We start from the raw sequence: 8,020 nt of genomic DNA on the forward strand, positions 1-8,020 counted from the left end.
CGTCATGACACTATAAGATCCAGACCCTGTGCATGATGATGCAAGACTTAAAAGTGTGCTGTATTGGGTTTCAGGCTTGCTTTCCCTTGTTATCCTTGTACTATTCCTTTTGGAATGGAAGATACTACTCATGTACCACTGTGTACTAGAAGTATGTAACTGAAAAGAATACAAGAGTTCTTAGATAAAAGTTTCCTGTATATTAACTGTATATGCCCCAGTACAGGGGAATGCCAGGGCCAAGAAGTGGGAGTGGGTAGGTAGGGGAGCAGGGTGGAGGGAGGGTATAGGGAACTTTCGGGATAGCATTTGAAATGTATATAAAGAAAATATCTAATAATAAATAAATAAATAAATAAATAGAAAATTAATACACAGCACTGTTAATAAAAAAAAAAGTTTCCCTTGCTCTCAGAAAAGACATTGAACACTCGCGACATTATTTAGATGCTAGGGACTGAAGGCAGTTTACATCCTGAGCTGACTGTGATCCTATATGAACCACGAGTAGAAAGTTTGCATGTAAATCCCCTCCCTCAGGGTCACCTTTGAGGAAATGGTTCCCTAGATGGAGGCATTTGGTTTTTCCTGCCTGGATTTGGATGGGTGGGTGGTGGGGATTCCATCAAGCCTTTAGAAGGTGGGACTTACTAGCAGCATACTTACTGTAAGGAGTGGGGATTGAGCCTTAGGCTACTTTCTTCTGTCCACTTTCTGATATCTCAGACTGCCATGTGAATCCAGCTCCTATGAACCTAGAAAACCTATTTTGCCAGGCCTGCAGTAATGGGCGGACACTGAGGCTAAAATAGGTTTTTCTTCTCTCAATTAGCTTCTGTCAAGACTTTTGCTACTGTAACACAAAAGTAATGAGTACATCTTATATGTCAGTATATAAACCACAGAATAACAAAATAGGCATGTAATTCATAAAGAAACAAAATGTGTCAATAAAATTTGGATAAAAGTATATATAAGATTTTTTGTATCATTGAGGGGAAGAGATTATAGCTTTTCAAATATTTTTCATCATGTGCTATATGTTTAATTTTGCTATTATCTTTAGGAGTTAAATATTTTAACAAAACAGAATTCCAGAAAGTCTGATGTGAAAAAAATCTTTTAAAGGAATAGTTGCATAAACAAGATCTGAACAATTGCAATTTTTATAGATAGGAGGGGGAAATCTTATGGGTCTTACCTCTGGACAAGGAACTACAGGGAACTGATGACTACTGGGAAAGAATAATTAGCCTTGCCCTGGGATAGGCTGCCTAATTGGTTGTCCAATTCAAAGTGATCAGCCCTGAAAACCATATATACACAGACCCGGAAGTTTAGATTTCTCTCCCTGCCCACCCTTTCTCTTTCTCTCCTTCTCCATCTTCCTCTCTCTTTCCCTTTGCCTCTCTCTCTCTCTCTCTCTCTCTCTCTCTCTCTCTCTCTCTCTCTCTCTCTCTCTCTCTCTCTCGTTACTGAGGAAGAAGAGGCTATCAATTTGAAAGTTGAGGGGATATGGAAGGAGTTGGAAGAAGGGAACTTGAGATAAGCTGAAGGGAAGAAAGGAAAGGGAAAATAATGTAATTATATTAATGAAATATATAAAATAAAAAATAAGTAAAATGTAAGAAAATAAACACACAAACATATGAAACAGCAAGATGTTAAAGAGAAGCCTAGCGTCTGTAGGCTGGCCGGGAATGACTGTGATGGTTACTCTTGGCTACCAACTTGACAAGTTCTGGAATTATCTAGGAGAGATGAAATCTAGAGAGAATTATTACGTGAAGTGTAAAACCTAGTCTCAGAGTTGAAGCCACTTTCCAAAGCCTAGGACACAGCAGAATTGCTTACCTCCCTTGGAATCCTCCTGGTCCAGTATGCTGGTGCTGCTGCCTCAATCTGCACTAACATCCAACTGAACTCCACCTTCCCAGAGTGGTCCAAGCTTTCATCACCAGATAAGAACTGCAGAAGCACTAAGCTTTGTGATCTGAGCAGCTGCAGGGTTCCACGTATATCAATCATATAGACAATTGGACTGTCCAAGCCTTATTGTGTAAGCCAATCTGATAGGTCCTCTTTTATGAGATATGTTTATATATTATATCAATTCTGTTCCTTTGGAGATCCCTGCCCAACACAATAACTCATGTCTTATTATACTGGATTGCTTTGGTTACTTTAGGCAACACATTTCCAAGAATTCTTTTCTCCGTGTGTTTTCAGGCTCCAAATGAAAACATATGATACTTGCATGAGATCTGGAAGCCAGCAAGGAAACAGTGGTTGTTCCCCTGGTCTTGGTCTCCTAGTGCACTAAGTTCAGAAGAGCCCAGTAAGTTCTAGTTTTCCCCCACCTTCCTTTACTTGTAGCTCTTCTTTCTGCTCATTCGTTTGTGGACCAAAGGCAGTGGCCGGACCTCATAGACCTCTGTGGATTCTCAGAGGTGGTGTTACAGAGGCAGCAAATACGTTTCCATACACAATCTTCCTGAATGTCTGTCAGTCCTTATTACTGCTGTAAGCTGGTTGACTCATTTTCAACTTCTCTCCCCAACCCCTTACATGTGCTGTGGCTTGGACTCTAATTCCTAAAATGAATCCCCTGGTTCCTAGTGCTCATGGTGACTCTCCTTCCCTGACTGACACACTCATTCCCACCCCCAATGAAATCATCCATGAAAGTACCCATAACCTTCATTAACTCCTATACCCAACGACTCTATAGTAGTCTTATCCATTATCATATGAAAAATATAGCAACACAGTTTACTTTTATTTTCGAGGCTGGTAATAAGGAGAAGGGTATGTAAAAAATATTTCCTCAGTTAAACTTTGAGGTGTTGCTCTGTTTGAAATATATTTGCTTCAAGTTGGTGATCATCTTGCCTTAGCTTCGTAGGAGCTGGAACTGTAGATGGGTGTTACCATGCCCAGTTACAAACAGTTTTGTTTATTTTTTGTGTCAAGATGCTAGACATGGGAAAGACCAACAAAATGTCTAGTGTTTTATCAGACTCCAGAGTGAAAATTACCAATTACCTCCGTCAATGCATCTAGCATAGTTATTTTAAAGAGGCAAAGGTTAAAAAAAATCCCTGCTGGTAACATTAACTATACTTTCTATGTTGTATATAATTCTGCTGAGTTATTGCTTGTTCTGCAACATCAAATCATCATTCATGGTCATTTGACATTTCTTCTATATCACCCTTTGCCTTGCTTGAGAGCAAACCTGTATTTCAGGATCTAATTATCTATCTCTTGGATTAGAACTAGGAAGGACAGCAAATAATGAAGAATTATATTTTGCAAAACGTAAACATCTCTGAAAGGCAATCCAAGAATTTTTCAAGAAAATACAAATAAATTACCTAGTCCTCAAGTGTTTATATTTTGAGATTGAATTATGAGGAAATGGTGATTTTCTTGTATGTCTGTGGGATTACATTTCATGCTGTTTGATAGAATATACATGTAATGCATTGGTGAGGACCCCAGAGAAGTCACATGCTCCACAAGTGACGGATTGTTGACAGAGCGAAGTAAAAACAGTGAATGCTGATAAGGTCTCCTGAGCTAGGAAGAGTAGAGAGCAAAGGTCAGCCCCAGGAGCAAGGAGATTCCTGCATGGGCAGGGTCGGGGGTTAGAAGAGAATTTTCAGGTGGGTCACTGCCAACTTATAACCCCAGAGACTTTGATCCCTAGAGACTTTGGCTTTGGCTTCCATCCCTCCCTTCTTCTCATGTTCAATCATTAGCCACAGGGCACAGGACTGTAGTTGGTATACCCTATACGCTGGGGTTTCAGAGCAGATCTGGGAAAGGTAGAGAATGGACCTAAGGGCCAACAAAAAAGTCCTGCTCTGGACATTGGATCTAAGTGTAGATGGAAGACAAAATCACTATTGTTAGTGATATCTTTCCTGCAGCAAATGTGCCTGAAGTGGAATATTTTACTATGTAGGGTACATTCAGGCTCTGTATAAGTTCCACACCAAGGTTAACAAGATAGTAAGTGCCCACTCAAGGGAAAATCACTTGGCTTGAATATTTCAGTGTCTGTTTTATACTTTTTCTTTCTAAAGATATAAGGGCATAGGTTCTTAATGTAGCCACAATATTCTGTGAATCAATACTCAGTGCTCTTGTCAAGAGTCATCCAGCAAAAAAAAAGTAAATAAAAAATAAAGCATTGTCATTAGAAAAATTAATTGAAGAGCACATAAAATTTGATGATGCCTACACAGAGACTCCTAGACTTCTTAAATAAATTAAATTGGATAGTGCCTCTCCCTCGTTCAACTTTAGCATTTTCATTGAATGTCACAGCATTCTAAATATCAAATGATTCTAATGAGAAAAACAATTCAAGCCATTTTAATCAGAGAAATGGCATTCAATAATGCAAAAAGTCTATGTGGAATGATTTGTGTTGGGAATTAGCAAGATTTCCCTCTGGCACAGGGTAGGCAGAAGCTTGCCTTCTTCTCTCTGCCCATCTGTTGGCAATGGCAGGTTGGGATTTCCCATGGCTAAGAACCAGATCCCTTGATTCTGTCTGTCACTAGACATGGTAGGTCACTGTTCTGTCATAACACCTCTGGGGTAATTTGTTTGTCCTTGATCAACCCACCTGGTTAGTATCTGCTGAGATCTGCTTTGACATCTTGTTCCCTTTCAGGATTTTCCTATTCTATGCCACTAAATAGAATTTTAGTATGAATGGTCATAGATATCCTCTTGGACCTTCAGAAGGAATAGAATCCTGTGTAAAAAAAAAAAATCAAACAGTTTGGAGCTGGAAAGATGGCTCAGAAGTTAAAAGTATATACTACTCTTACAGAGATTCAGGTTTTGGTTCCAAGTACCAACACGGTGGCTCACAAGTGCCTGTAACTCCAGTTCCAAGGGAGGCAAAGCACCCTCAGCCTCCAGGGCTCCTCCGTGCACACGGTGCACAGGGCTCAAACAGAGTCTCATATTTAAAAAAAAAATCAACAACTGTTAAGAACTTTATTTCTGAAAGTCTCCACCTACAAAGGAATTGTTCCTACTGAGGAAAGTGAGCTCTGGCTTCTGGGGCTATAGGAAAAGGTTGGAAGGAGAGGAAGACAGATGTATTCCTTCTTGAGCAAGGCAGTCCTTTGTAGTCTTGTGTTCACTGATGAGGTTTGTATAGACTTTGTCTTGTGTGCCATCATATCCTGAATTGTAAAAGTAGCAGCATTTTATAAATTTGAAAGAAATACAGCTCCATTAAAATATACTGTATCTCTTTATGTGTGCATAGAAAATTGCTATGAAATTATATATGTACATAGCATACATTTATAAATAATGATCATATATGTATATGTGTGTGTTTATGTACACACACAAACACACACACTCTCATGGGCTCACAAGTAACAATATTATAAGGGTATGAATCATCAGAAATAAACTTCCTAAAATACATTTTATGAAAAGCAGTCAAACCTCCACAAGCTCTGACTCTTGAATTCAGCATCAAGGAATTACCCTGGAAACATATTCATGGATGTATACAAACACAGAGCCACGAAAGTGTTCATTGCAAGGACACTTGTCAGCCTGAAAACTCAGGATGAACCTAAACATCCATCAGTGAAGCAGCTTTGGAGTAAACTTTGTCACAGCCACTGCCTTAAACACCTGTTGGTTGATCACTAGCCACTATTTCCCACTTTCACGTTCTTAAAAGAATCTGCCTTTAGTTCTCTAAGACACTTTTAATTCATTCATTGATGGCTGTCCAAATTAGTGGCAAAGTTTTAATGAACTTCTAATAAAAATACATATCTAGTAAATATTTGTTGTTGGATGAATAAATATGTAAGGACATTGACATAAAAACTATATACCTGTTAAGAAATATCTTTGTTCAGATTATGTACAGACTTTTCTTATTCTTATTATTATTCTCTACATCAAAAAGGATAACTACCCACAGAGTATTTACACTGTATTTGGTATTATGAATAATCTAGGAATGCTTTAAGGTATGTGGAATGATGTTTATAGGATACATGCCAATATTACATCATTTTATGTTAGATTCTTGATTTTGTAGATATTACCATCTGAAGGGGCCCTAATCTCCTGTGCCTAGCTTGGGAGAACTGAGACCATCTTCTACTTTAGGTCCACTTCCTGATTGGTTTAAGCCAATCTGAATAAGAATGGTTTTATTATTTGTTTGTTGTTTTTTGTTTTGTTTTGTTTTGTTTTTCAATACAGTTAATGGTTCAGGTACCCAGGCTTAGGTCAGTCAGTACAAGCTATTTTTTCATAATGCCTTTTACTGGGAAATTCATTAGGTTCTCCCAGTTGAAGACAGTGGTGGGAAACTTGGAAAATGGTTGGAAGCAAGCCCACCTCTCAGTGGTGATGTCATCCCACCTGTGTCTCTGTAGCTGCCAGCATTTCTGAACCTGTGTGCAGTTTTGTAAGACAGTGGAGGCACTAGACAGACACCTTGCATGTGAGCAGCTGAGATGCCTCTCCAGCCCTCTCTCTCCATATTTCTTGTCTTCAAGTGTCACTCATCTGAGAGGTCTAAGCATTCTTAGACACAGATGATTATTTTCGTCATGACTTCTGTACGGAATCAAGCCTCTAGTTAAAGACTCTAGCCAAGTGTATCCCAGCATCCAATACAGATCTCACCTGCTCACACCCCAAGTCTCCGACACCATGCCTGTGGCTTCCTCACGAACCAAGCCTGACAAGATTCCAGACAATAGAGATTCGATTTTCACACAAGAGAAACTGAATAGGGGCTGAGAGACTGGAGACCTATTTTTGACTCGGATCCTTTCTAACTGTGACCATGGGTAAATAAATTCACCCCTCAGGACCCCTGTTAACTCATCACCAGGAGGGTCTGAAATAGGTGTTCTCAGAAGGTACATCCAATTTTAGCAGCACTGTGTGTGAGTGAGACAAAATCGTTGGGAGTTTTTATGCAAACTCAATCTTTATGCAGCCCAAGGTCAGCCCTGAAATGTCTTTATTTCACATACATCTTTTAAAACATGCCCTTTAATAAATTTCCCATAGTGCACAAAGCATGAAAAAAATAACAATTAAAGTGCAGCTTTTGGAACACCAAGGTCCAGGGCATATTATAAAATGACCTCTATGAAAAGTGCTGATATTATATCTTATTTGACCCACAAATGTGCAATTTCATGTAGCTGAGCCTAATAAAACATCAAAATAAAAGAATAAATGTGCTGTATTCATCCTGAACATCAGCAAATTAGGGATAAACTAATATAGTAATTCATGTGTTTCTCTGAGTTCATGCCTTGATGGTGAAATTGTTTGAATTTTATTTCTTTAGCTGGGAATGGTGTTGCTGCATTTCAGTTTCTGTATGAGACAAAAAGCAGTATTGGAAATCACTCTTCATCCTACAACCAGCAAGCCCACCCAGGTCATTTTCCCTGGCACAGCAGGGCCTAGCATGTGCCCACCCTGAGCTCTGTGATGTTCTATCCTGCCTGTATTTGTCAGGCATCTTCCTGAGATGCCCTAAGCACTATGGAGAATGTGTTCTAACCTAGTGCTTTGGGAGAATAAACATAGAATCCATGCTTATGGCAATGAGCTGATAACTCCATGGCAGCCAAAGCCGTATATACCTGTTTTATCCCAGGTACCAGATAAAGTGCTTTATGTATATTAAATCATTTAATCTTTACTTTGTTTTAAAATAAGAACTATGGTGGCGACAGGTTAGAGTGAGGACCACAGAGGCAGACAGCTTCTGGGACAGGTGGGAGCCACAGAGCCGCTGAGACAGCACCCTTTTGGGGCCGCAGACATCCGGCACCCTCCCAGCCGGAGGACAGTGATCTGCCCTGCAGGGAGCGCCATCTTGGCTCCGGGACTCCGCTGAACTTAGTCTGTACAGGTGAGAGTGAGGACCACAGAGGCAGACAGCTTCTGGGACAGGCGGGAGCCACAGAGCTGCTGAGGCAGCACCCTT

Source organism: Mus caroli, chromosome 3 (assembly GCF_900094665.2).
Source record: "Mus caroli chromosome 3, CAROLI_EIJ_v1.1, whole genome shotgun sequence".
Lineage (NCBI taxonomy): Eukaryota > Metazoa > Chordata > Mammalia > Rodentia > Muridae > Mus > Mus caroli.